Source organism: Lycium barbarum, chromosome 12, assembly GCF_019175385.1.
Source record: "Lycium barbarum isolate Lr01 chromosome 12, ASM1917538v2, whole genome shotgun sequence".
Classification (NCBI taxonomy): domain Eukaryota; kingdom Viridiplantae; phylum Streptophyta; class Magnoliopsida; order Solanales; family Solanaceae; genus Lycium; species Lycium barbarum.
This window is the reverse complement of record NC_083348.1, coordinates 65,309,316-65,322,562: the sequence shown is the minus strand read 5'-3', so window position 1 is coordinate 65,322,562 and position 13,247 is coordinate 65,309,316. Positions and strand designations below refer to the sequence as shown.

At 34.9% G+C, this 13,247-nt stretch overlaps 1 non-coding gene and 1 pseudogene across 1 annotated transcript; one reads left to right on the top strand and one right to left on the bottom strand.

Moving 5' to 3' along the window:
• Nucleotides 1-529: 529 nt before the first annotated feature.
• TRNAA-UGC (transfer RNA alanine (anticodon UGC)) lies at nucleotides 530-602 on the top strand. Its single transcript has one exon. It is a non-coding gene; the product is annotated as a tRNA-Ala (tRNA).
• Nucleotides 603-670: 68 nt separating this feature from the next.
• LOC132623888 (uncharacterized) lies at nucleotides 671-3,917 on the bottom strand (annotated as a pseudogene).
• Between the last annotated feature and the right edge of the window lie 9,330 nt (nucleotides 3,918-13,247).

Below are 13,247 nucleotides of genomic sequence, written 5' to 3'. Positions count from 1 at the left end.
CCCATTTGGGTATAAAAAAAAAAAGACAGCCTATTTTGGTGTAATTGCTGTAAAAATATGCCATTTTGGCTCCGGACTCGTAAGGATCATATATTGTCAATGATAACATTAGCAGATCGGAGTGTTTTAAATGAGTATTTTGAATACTAAAGATTAATAATATAACTAAATATTAGTCGGAGCAAGTAATATGAAGTTAAAAATTAAGATAATCATAAGAAAAATTACTTCCATCCATATATGAATGAAGTCACTTCCACCATTTTGACGGAAAACGTTTTTCTCCCATTTGATGAAAATATTTTCTGATAATTTAGCACTACAAAATGACTTAGGTTATACCCAGCACCGCATTGCTTTGAGCTGCTGATGGAATATTAACTGGGCGCCCTATCTCAATAGGGATGGTCATTATGCACTATACTTAAAATAGATAGAGAATTTATAGTAAGGTCCATTATTGCATTGCAAGTTACTGTATCTATAATTTTATATAAATTAACCTCCCTGAAACTCAACAAAAGCGGATGGGGATGGAGCTCAAATGGTAGAGCGCTCGCTTTGCATGCGAGAGGCACGGGGTTCGATCCCCCGTATCTCCATTTTCTTTTATTCCTCTAAAGATATATTTCAACTAGCAAAGACAAGACACAAATCTCAAATTGTAATGTATAAAACTCGCTTGTCACTTTCACATAACTTCGACATTCATCTTCAGAAAGATTCTTTTGTTTTTTCAACTCAGAAAGAATTAACTTTCAAAATTTTGGGAATACTTGTCTTGTATTGTATGTATCTATGTGCAATTCCCATGAATAAAATTACAGAAGTTCCTCATTCTTAGATACCATTGAATACTAATGTCAATTTGAAAGATTTCTGTTCGATTAAAGTGTTCAGACTAAGTTCTTCTGCGTTTCCCTCTTGAATTCAGCATAGTCAGAAAGTAAGCTACCATTTACTTTACTCTTCATGTTCTGCAGTAGCCCACTTAGCACCTGTTCAAAAAGGCATAAGATTGTTTGTCAAATAGGTTCCTCTGTGCGTGCCTAACATTCTTTCAAACTCCAATTTATACCGTCAACAATGGGAGTATGAATATACTTGCCAAAATGTAACTAACTTATATATACTGTTTTACAGGTAACTAACTGCACTTATTATGGACGTTGGACATTTACCTATATTTTATCTTTTTATGTGATCTTATGTTTACAGTCAGTGCATACAAGTTAAACTCATGAGAAAGAGATCAGGTTTAGTATCTCACCGACTCAGCAACATCTCTACGAACATCTTCGGGAACCAAAGCTAGCAAGGGTGGAAGAACAAAGCTAATGCTCATCTGCAGTTGACCTTTCAGCCTGCTCCGTTGTCCATTCCTATCGGGGTAAAGAGAGCCTTTTACACCAAGTGAGAACTGAGATGGCTTCAGCGCATCATCCAGCCCCTGAAGCTCCCATCTTATCTGCATAGCCGTGGCTTCTGCTCCACATCATTCTATTACAAACAAAATAAAATGAATGCGCTAAAAAATTTCTTTGACACTTACTATGTCGAGTTCAAGAACCTTAGAAACATCATGCGAGATCCCAGGTGGGTACTCGACTCCTTTGGATTTACATCTCAATCTCATATCAATAACTGGCCACACGGTTATAAATAGGAACTCTATGGGTAGCATGCGAATTCTCCACTCTTCCTGCATGGAATTACTAGTCAAGCATAACAATATATGCGGAAATGCTGAAACACAACAACAGACTGTAAAGAGAAAACCAGCCATTCACCCACTCTCTTGATATTTTGAAAGAGGAAAAATCTCTTCTTTTTTTTTTTTTTTTTTTTTTTTTTTGGGGAATGGATATCAAAAAAAGACATTTACGCTCGTTCATTTCCACTCCTTTTGTTGTCAAAATTCATGAGTGCTCGAGGCATTCATCATTGTCCAACCAGATAGCTTCTTAGATATAACTCAATTTTATTCCATGCATCAACTAAACTTTTGTTTAATCAGACTGTAATGTAGCATGAAATTGAAAGCTTTTAGTCAAATGAATTTTAACGCATTGGTAAAAGTTAGCCCAACAAAGGAGTAGGCATGAGCCTTTTTCTAAATGCCAAGGATGGTAAAAAGTTTCACTTGCATATAAACTTAACCACCTCCTGCATGTTGTTAGTAATAAAAATCACAAGATCCGAGGACATTAAATCTGTGCTCGTGCCCTAACTAGGTAGCAAAGAGTTCTAAATGAATTTGTGCAGGGCAAAAACAGAGTGTTAAGTTAACACCTAGATAGCCAACACACTTTGAAGGTCGTAACCATCGGAAGTAGTAGTACCTAAAATAGTATAGTAAGAGAAATACAAGGAAACAAATTTGGAAACAGGACTACCTCAACAAATTTGATTGCCTTAAAGATGCAAGGAAACAGGACTACCTCAACAATTGAATTGCAGAAATCACTACGGAAGTAGAACTAACATGAGACCTAGCTATTACCCCTATAGTTTTGTTTGTTGAACTACATTGTTAGCTTTATTTTTGCACCAAATATTGTGTTCGTCGACAAGAAATTCGGGTTTATCACTTTTAACTACTGAGGTTAGGAAGAATATACAGCAAGGGTCTAAGGCTCATCATCGTAATAACAGCAGACGAGCTAAACAAGGCGGCTTTTATTGGATAATGGTCTTATGAAAAGAAATAAAATAGGCCTAACCTTGTGTTTAAGGCCTTAAAACTGAAGAGCAGAAATTCAGACAAGTGATGTGTTGGTGCTCAATTAGCATTGCATAGCCTCAAGCAAGCAAACAAACAAAAACAATAACAAAAGGGATTAAAAATATGAAAGGAGAGTTCCCATTAAGAAAATCGACCTTGGGGAGTAACCCAACCCGGAAAGCTAGTTTATGAGGTGTGAGGATTATCCAAGACTACATAAGAAGCCAACAACCGATTTCCTCAAACAACGTTGGGCATTTAACACCCCTAACATTGGGTTTGATAGGTCTGGCTCTGCTACAATATTAAGAAAATGGGTTGTTGGCCTAATTCAATTCCAAAAATTAGCTCATGAATGAGAATTGTCCAAGACCATATAAGGAGACAACAGACTATTCCCGGATACTTAATAGTTCAAGATCCAGGATGAATACCTCATTGAGCTGTTGGCTCCTCATTTTGTCAGGAAAAATGGCCTTGAAAACTGAGGCTTGTTCTCCAGATACCGATCAAACGAAGCCTGCCAATTCAATTATTCAACTTAACATTCTGACTCTCTGAACCCAACACATGTATGCAGGATTTTATGTCCATACATTAGATATATATACTTATAACTTCGCTTATGAGAGCTTCTCAAAGCATATAATCGATTCCAAACCAGATCTTTAGAAGAAAAAAAAAAAAGAGTTGCAGAAGGTTGACGGACTAAGTAAATACATGTATAACTTTAATACAATTGATTTATAAAACTGACTCAATTTAAGACTGAGGTAAAGTTAATTGATTTAGGAGAGAAATAGAAACCGTACTAGTACCCCTGGGATTTCATGGAGAGGAATATCAGTGCTAATTCTGGAAGTGTAAGTTGCTGCATTATTTATCATCTGGGACTTTACAAGCAATGGCTTTTGCTTTGCCTGCAAGAACAAGAATCCTCCTCCCTTCAATTTGGGCACCAAAAAGTTGTAGCGGCATGTGCAAGAACATGATATATGAGCTGCTGCAATCTTTCCCATTCTTTAATGTCTTTTTCTCTTCGATTACTTAATTAAATGCTCTATTTTTTGACAAGGACTCCATTGAAATTGGGCAGAGTGATGGACTGTTGGAAAAGGAAAGAGAAACAAGACAGGGACATAACCATATCTACATGCGCCTTTTTGGTCCGATGTGGCAAACTGTCAGTGGTACGAAAGTAAGTGCCAAACAATAAGTATTTGTTGGATTATAAATTTAGAGTTACATTATTAACTAAAAAAGTATGACATTTTTTTTGCCTATCAACTAAACACCAAAAACTATTTATATCTGAAAATATTTGTTAGGACGATTAACTTTCATGTACCAAACACACTTTTGCTAACTTCTAACTTTATTCGGTCATGAAATCGCTTACATATAGCAAGCCAAAGAATGACATATATAAAAGTAGTTTCTGGAAAATGGCGCTTTTACTCGAGTTATCGCATTATTCCGGATATAGTTCCAGTGATATCTGACTAGAAATTTTTGACCTTCAATTAAGCAATGCATGCTATTTTGACCCAATGACTAACGAATCTCCTCAAACTAAACAGACTGTTAACGGTTAGTATGTAAGGGCACTTTAGGCATTTAAAAAACGGAAAAGGATCAAAATTACCCCTGAACTTTGAAAAATAGTTCATTCATACCCTTCGTTATACTTTAGGGCCAATTATACCCTTACAGTTATACTATGGGGTCAATTATACCCTTATGACTAACGGCTGCCACGTGGCATCATCCCAACCCTTCAAAATTATTTTACCCTCAAATAATTTTTTACCCACTAAAATAACTCAACAATTTTTTTTCTAGCAAAAATAATACGAAATTATTTTTATTTTTTTTCCTGGAAAAAGCATCCGTATTAATTTTGCTCGAAAAAAAAAATCAGGTCGGGTTGAGTTATTTTAGTGGGTAAAAACTATTTGAGGGTAAAATAATTTTGAAGGGTTGAGATGATGCCACGTGGCAGCCGTTAGTCATAAGGGTATAATTGACCCCATAGTATAACTGTAAGGGTATAATTGGCCCTAAAGTATAACGAAGGGTATGAATGAACTATTTTTCAAAGTTCAAGGGTAATTTTGACCTTTTTCCGTTTAAAAAAATATACTTTTTGCGATATACAATTTCTGGAAAAGAACACCACTTCTCCAAGATTGCCTTTCATATCAAGTGGCAGGGGCGGAACTAGGTGGTGCTGAGGGGGTTCATCCGAATCTCCTTTGCCGGAAATTATATTATATATGAAAGGTCATATTTGAGGTTTACGTATATATCTTCTATAATAAAACCCCTGGTTATAATTGAGAGGCTTTGTTCAGTGGTTGAGGGGTTCAAGTGTTGTCGGCGTCGCAGGTTCGAGTCTCTGTCGCTGCACTCCCCCTAGTATTTTGTCAATTTTTAGAGTTGTACTTCAGCTATACTTCGAAAGATCCAACATGGTCCTTTATATTCGGACTTCCATTCGAAATAGTCCCTATTATTTGAGGTGGAGCACTAATAATCTTTCATCTTTCAAATAATGGAGCATATTTATCCCTAACTAACTTATTCTATCTATAGAAATCTTATTGCTCTGCTAGCTCTAAGGGGTTGATTTTCTCTTCAGCACTTTGTTAATTACGTTTTAAGTTTCAACTTTTTTAAGCTCCTGCAAATAAAGGCTTCATCAACATTTAAACATCATCATTACCAAATAATAAAGGCTTTATCAACTTAAATAATCTGGGAAAATCACCTTTTGTAAATTGATTCTAACTATTAAGTTTGTTAGATATACACAGATATACAAGTAATATACATAGGCAATTTCCAGGGTCTATATATCACTTGTATAATGATGCTATAAACGGAAGTTATGGGAAGTTCATTAGCTGTCATATTAATGCAATGATTAGTTAGTTTGTTAGAGAGTTTGTTGAGGATCACGTGTATGTGTCTAAAGTGGTTATCAATACACCTCATGTAATCATTGTTGAATATAGAAAAATATCTCACTTCATTTTCGTCTTCTCTTCTCCTCATTGCTGCATGATACGATTTCCATGGCTGAGCTTCTCACATGCTCAGATATAGAAAATTAACATGGTATCGGAGCAGGTAATCCACGAGTAGATATGTTACACAACAAACAAAAGAAATTCACATAATCAAAGCTTAAAAAACAAGCAAAAATGGCGGTTACTGAAACGAATGAAGTAACCGCTCTCGATCATAATCATCCACTCTATCTACGAGCATCAAATGTTCATGGTGTTGTTTTGATCCCAATGAAACTTACATGACTAGAGAATTATGCTCTTTGGAGCATATCAATGAAACTAGCACTTAGAGGAAAAGGAAAAGGTTTCATAGATGGAAATTGTGCAAAAAGTATGTATAAAGGTGCTCTAGAAGAACAGTGGGAGAAATGTAATGCTATAGTGGTTTCATGGATTGTTATTACTGTTGCAAGTGAGTTATTACATGGGATCATATATGCCTCAAATGCAAAGAAGATATGGAAGGATTTTGAGGAAAGGTTTGACAGATCAGACCTAACTAGAGCCTATCATCTATGGACAGAAATTGGAAATCTCAAGCAAGGTAATGATTCTGTAACAACTTATTACTCAAAATTGAAGGATTTGTGGTCAGAAATGGATGTCATGATTCTAGCTCTAGGTTGTGAATGTCTTGAGTCAGTTGCTTATGTAACTCATTTAAAGTCTCAATGATTGTTACAATTTCTAATGGGGTTAAATGAAAGCTATAGTGCAATTAGAAGCAACATCCTAGCTAGGAAACAAGTTGTTACAGTAAATGAGGCTTATGCTGTAGCAACACAAGAAGAGAGTCAAAGAGCCTTAGGTGTGATAGACAAACACAAGGATCCATTGACCTTATTGGCAGATAGGAACTAAAACTATAAAGTTGGATATGGAAATCAAGGTTACAAATCTGGTTATGGAGCACCTTGCTGGCATTGAGGTTATAAAGGACATCCAGAGAATAGGTGTTATAAGTGATAGGATATCTATCAGATTTCAAAAGTAAGAAGAAAGGATATGAACTAAGAGGCAACAATGAATTCAAGCTTGCTGCACATTATGCAAAGGAAGCAGAAACTTCAACTAGTGAAAGATAGGCCTTTGGATCTCAGTTTTCTGAAGAACGATATCAAGATATAGTAGGTAGAATGGAGAGGACACCAACATAAGGTTGTGCTGCAAATATGGCAGGTATTACTGCTTTATTATTAAATGTAAGTAAGACTTATGAGTGGATAATTGACAGTGGAGCAATAGATCATATTACACCTAGTAAAGACTTGCTAGAAACTCTTAGGAAGTTAGACAGTTTGCATTCTAATGGAGTACAGATGCCAACAGGAAATAAGTGCCAAATTGAAGGAGCATGGAGCAGATCATGACCTAGGAAATGTGCTCTGTGTTCTAGACTTTAAGTTCAACTTATTTTCTGTATCCAAACTAACCAGAGAACTATCATGTTCCGTGTCATTTTTTCCTGATTTTTGTGTGTTTCAAGGACTCTTCAATGGCAAGGTAATGGGGATTGGTAAGGAAAAAGATGGGTTGTACATATTGAAGGAAGTAAAGACTCAAATAAATGCAACAAATGCTGAAGTATGCAGTACTAACAATAAAACTGTGACCAGCCTATGGCATCTGAGACTTGGTCATGCTTCAATAAAGACAATGCAACACATTGAAGCTTGCAAAATGTCACCAATAAGAATATTCAGCACCACTGTGAGATTTGTCCTTTAGCTAAACAATGTAGATTAAAGTTTCCTAGTAGTGAATGTAGCACTCAGCACAGATTTGACTTGGTTCATATTGATGTATGGGGTCCATATAGGATTCCTACTTTTGATAAAAAGCACTACTTTGTTACTATAGTAGATGACTATAGTAGGTATACTTGATTGTGTTTGATTCAGTCTAAATGTGAAGTCATTGTGGTGTTGAAGAATTTTCTTGCCTTAATAAAATATCAGTTTAAGTTGTCTGTTAAGGTGGTTAGAACTGATAATAACACAAAAAATTTAACTCTTCTTATGCTGAATTGTTTAGCAGTAATGGGATTATTCATTAGAGTAGTTGTGCTTACACTCCACAGCAAAATGGAGTAGTAGAAAGGAAGCATAGACACATGTTAAATATGGCTAGAGCCTTAAGATTCCAAAGTTCTATCCCTATATAGTTTTGGGGAGATTGTGTCAAACAACTTATTATTTGATCAACGGACTGCCCTCAGATGTCCTTAGAGGCAAGTCTCCATATGAAATTTTTCATCATAGAAAACCTAGACTGTATCATCTTAGAGTGTTTGGTTGCCTATGTTATGCTAGCAAACTACCAAAAGGGGACAAATTTGCTCCTAGGATTAGAAAAACAATCTTAGTTGGTTATTCTGAGACTCAAAAGAGATACAGATTAGTTGACTTGGTTGACAAAACTCACTTTGTCAGTAGGGATGTCATCTTTAGAGAATGCACCTTCCCTTATAAAGTATCAAAATGTCCTGATCTCATAGATTCAGACATGTTTGATCATGCAAACACTCTTCACAATACTGATAATACAGTTTTGAATCCTGCTCTTCTTAGAAATGATGATGCTTCCACTATACTAAATGAAAAGGATCTAAATATTACTCAATTACCACCGCTACAAAAGGCTGACATTCCTCCTGATGCTCTTACTGATCATAGTGACTCCACACTAGAAACCTTTCTTCCTACTCCTCCACAAATGCCATCATCTAGACCAACCAGATCAATCAAAACACCAGTTTGGCACAAAGATTACATCACTACTACCAAGTCCTCAGACAATGTACTTATCCTTTGTCTAACCACCTTCCATACTCTTACTTATCCACTCATTACCAAGCCTACTTAGGTGCCTTGTCTCATGAAGTAGAGCCTAAATCCAATAAGGAAGCATCTCAGGATCATAAATGGATTGCAGCAATGAAGGATGAAATCTCAGCTTTAGAAGACAACCGTACATGGGAAATTATTGATTTACCAGCAGATAAACAAGCTACTGGTTCTAAATGGGTGTATAAGATCAAGTATCTAGCTGATGGTTTAGTAGACAAGTACAAGGCTAGATTGGTTGCCAAAGGATATACTCAGCAAGAAGGATTGGATTATCATGAAAAAATTTCTCTAGTTGCTAAGATGGTCACAGTTAGGACTGTCATTAGCATTGCAGCATCAAAGGATTGGCCTCTTTTACAGTTGGATGTCAATAATACATTTCTTCAAGGGGTCTATATAAAGAAGTGTACATGTCCTTGCCTAAGGATTTCATAGACGGGGAAGAACAAAGTGTGTAGACTATTGAAATCCTTGTATGGGTTGTGTCATACCCCCATTTTAAACTGGATTAAATTAGGAGTACAACATTTTGGTGATTCCTATTTATTTTATTTTAAGGAGTCGCCACCTAATTAATTTAACGGTGAATTAGGACACCTAATTTATTAACTAAGGTAAAGCTAACTAAACCTCGTCAACAGTCTGCTTAATCAGTGTGATTCTAGGTAAGGGTTCTATATTATCCTAAAGGGAAGGTGTTAGGCATCCTTTAGAATCCGTTAACTACGGTTATCCGATCAAACTTAGGTTAATTAATTGAGAGTAAATATAATGTTTAAATTCACAAATGTCGTTAAAATTTTGAAAGGAAAATAATATTAGTGAAAATAAGATTTATAGAAAATATAATATAAAAGAAAACTTAAAATGCCATTTTTTAAAATAAGACTTATAAATCGCTAAGACTTTAAATGAAAGTAATAATGATGTCATTTGAAATAATACTTGTAGAAAATATGATGTATTGCATAAAAGAAAATTTTAAAGGCTATTTAAAATAAAACTTGGACACGCTAAAGCCTTGAATGAAAAATGTAATAATATTCTTGAAAATAAGACTTGCAAAGATATAAGCCTATAGTCTTTTAGCAAAATGTGAACTTTAGACAAAACTTTGTATTATATTAATATGGTGATGTAAAAATACCTAAACTTATTTTCTTTAAAATGTGATAGATAGGGTATGAGTTTTCTTTCTTTTATATTAACTATACTTGGCTAAAAGAAGTATATTATTGGGTAAACTTTGGAAAATTATTCATAGAATGTATTTGAATTTATATTTGCCTATTAGTAACGTTTTGAAATTTCTGGGATAGTAAGCATAAAATATGATTCTTTTAACTCAATATATGAGGTTATGCTATCTTGCAAATCAATTATGCTAAATAAAATAAATATTAGACATTATAAATAGTTTTAACATGAAAAGTAAAAAAAAAAGAGGGAATAAAACTTATGGAATTAATTTTAGTCTTCCTTAAACTAACTACCCATTACTAAAACTAAAACTACTAGTTCATTAGGGTTCATCTAAGTTAAGAAAATAAAATAAGATAAGGTTAGTCATACAAAGCAAATAAAAATATACAACAATAAAATAAGATAGAGGGGGAAAAATTTGAATGGATCTAGCCCATTTTCCAGGCCCAACTGCTGCGAGCAGGAATGGGCTCAGCCCATCTTAGACTGTTGCGATCACTGCTGCTGTTGGGCTTTGGCACAGAAGATTTCCTGTTTTCCTATAAAGGCTGGACGGAGAGAGAAAAGGTTGTTTCGTTGGGCCTTGGCCCAACATCGATTGCGGAAGACGACGAGTCTTGGACTCGTACGCGATAGCCATGCATAAAAAAACGGAAGAAAAGGATTAATATAGTGAAGATATGCAAGACACGCTAAAAAAAAGAAAACAAGTAATCGAAACCAAATAAACCATCACATAAATAATAAACAAGAGTAGGACCTTGACGTGCCAATATAATAGATCAATCTCAACAGACGACTGATTTATATGTGTAATATATGTATATATTATGTATATACATATACCTAATCAAACAGCCCACACTTGCAAATGCACAAACATATATGGACTTAAACAAGGATAAACTCATCACAGTAGTCATATAGACCTGAAACTATTCTTTTACTATTTAACACATTTTAAGTATCAGCAGCTTACAAATGCACCAGCAATAAGTCAGCAAACCAAACAACAAGATAATGACCCCTTTTTCATTTCAACAACTCATACACTTAAGAGGACACCAAATATCACTGAGGCAAATTTCAGTTCAAATCAATTTCTAGTTTATTAGAACCTACACTGAAGATGACAGGACACAGAGTATCGCATTTTAGGAACAGCTATAAACTGTATAATGGGATCACTGGGTACTGATTAAGACCAGCTATTTATTCGATATCGAAGCAGTCCGACGTTACTTCAAGCTACCCAAATATCAAACAAACACTCACAGGTTCCAGATGGATCAGGCAATCATCAAACATGCTACATAAACATCCTTAGCAATTTGACTTAAACAAAGCCTACAAGCCAGCACAATGCAATCAAACTATTCCATAACCCATTTAAGTATTTAAAACCAAACTAGTACCCAGTTGCTTCTAACACCAAGTTCAGGATGCTTAGGCCCCATCCAACCACTTCGAAATTCATCTAAAAGTCTTGTTCAATCTAAACTCTTCAGGCCAAAATTAAAGGTGACAAGGAAGCAACAAGTTTATCCCAAAATGTGACAACCACAGAGGTTACAAACACAGATTTCAAAGAAAATTATACTTCAACCAAAATACACTTAGTTCTAATTTCAAGACTGGGAGCAACAGTCTACTCAACTGGTAAAACTAACATAACAAACAGTTGGTTTGCCTAATATATTTGTAGAAGGGGATTATTTACTTTTGAATGTAGCTTATATGAAAGAAGAAAAAAAAGGGTTTAATCTTCAGAGATAAAACTGAAAAAATGGGTAGTTAAACTGTTCGAGCAGCTAACTATTTTACCATTTAGACAATTGAACCAATTGGTGAAAGACATCTGAGATGGCACTTGAGGTAAACCAGTTCAGAAACTAAACTTTGTTTAGACAAAATAAGGACATAAATTGACTTCCAAGTTTGAGTTATCTTGTAGTCTTTTACCAGAAGCCAGCAAGTACATTTCTTATTCTTTTCTTTAATCTCAACAATTTATAACACCTGACAGTATGCAGCAAGTATAGCAAAACCAATCTTACTTTCACCATGACAGTTTGATATTTCAAATAACAACAAAGGGACTTAGACTTAAAAGAGGCACTGATAACCATCTTATACCAAAAGAATGTGATGTATCACCTTTTTATGTCTTAATGTAAAGATATTAGCCTCATTTTGTGAAAACTTTGACAAGATTCATCAGTGATGTAACAAGTTTAAGGGATTTCTTAAAGAGAACTAAATCAGACATCATGATGCTACACTCAGTTCTAGATATTATGATGGTGGGCAAATGGCCAACACTAAGTGACCAACCAGGACAAGAAGTCTTAAAGCCATTTTTGTTATTGTTTCATTATCAGTCATACATACCAGTTATATATGAAGGCTATCTTAATTTACTAGCCTGGCATTTAGATTTTCCAAATAATATTTTAACAAGTAAGCATATGTAGCCTTCCCCTTTTCATGCTTACTAGGACCAAGCAAACACTTGAACTTTTAAACTCCTAATCAGTTGAGAACAATAACCTCCTCTCAGAACTGGGACATGTCTTAAATTCAAAAAATTACTATTATCTTTTATTCCTACTACACTTAATGTGGCAGAACAGCCAAAGCTAGCACATAGTCACACAGATCATGTCATGGGCTTCAACATACTCAAATAGCACACACACACATATACATACATGCTTTCTTAATTAATAGGGGTGTAAATATGATTAATCAAAGATCAAGTTAAGTGGCAAAGAAAACAGACCAATGTTTAACTAACATACACTTAGCCAAATAGCAACTGCCTAATCCAAATTAAAAAAATGAGCTTATAAGCAAGCAACAATTTCCAATCAATCCCACATTTAAATTATTCATTCGGTTGTCCAAGCATGAAGCCCAAAACAGGTTAACAGAAAACTATCAAGATTAAGCATAAACAAGACTAAAACCTAACAGGCATGCTATAAGTATAACGCAAATTAAACATTAATCAAGAACATCCAAACATGTCTTAAACTAAACTAAAACGGAACGAAAGTAAAATAACAACAAACAACCAAATGAAACAACAAATTGCGTCATATAAACCATTGAGCACATCCTAACGACAGTTGAACTAAACAGCTTAATTAAACACAGAAAACACACTAGACACAAGAACTAGAAAATGAAAAGGGGCATGAAGTTTACCTTTTTTGAGTGCAGCGAAGTGAGGCGAGGGTTTTGATTCTACTTCGAAGACTACCAAATCCGAGCTTGCGATGCTCGGATTCACGACAACAACAGGGCAAACGAATACGAATTGAAGCTAGTATTTTGACCTGATATTAAAATAAGATTACGACTGCTAAAGAAACTGATTTTTAAGGAATTCTA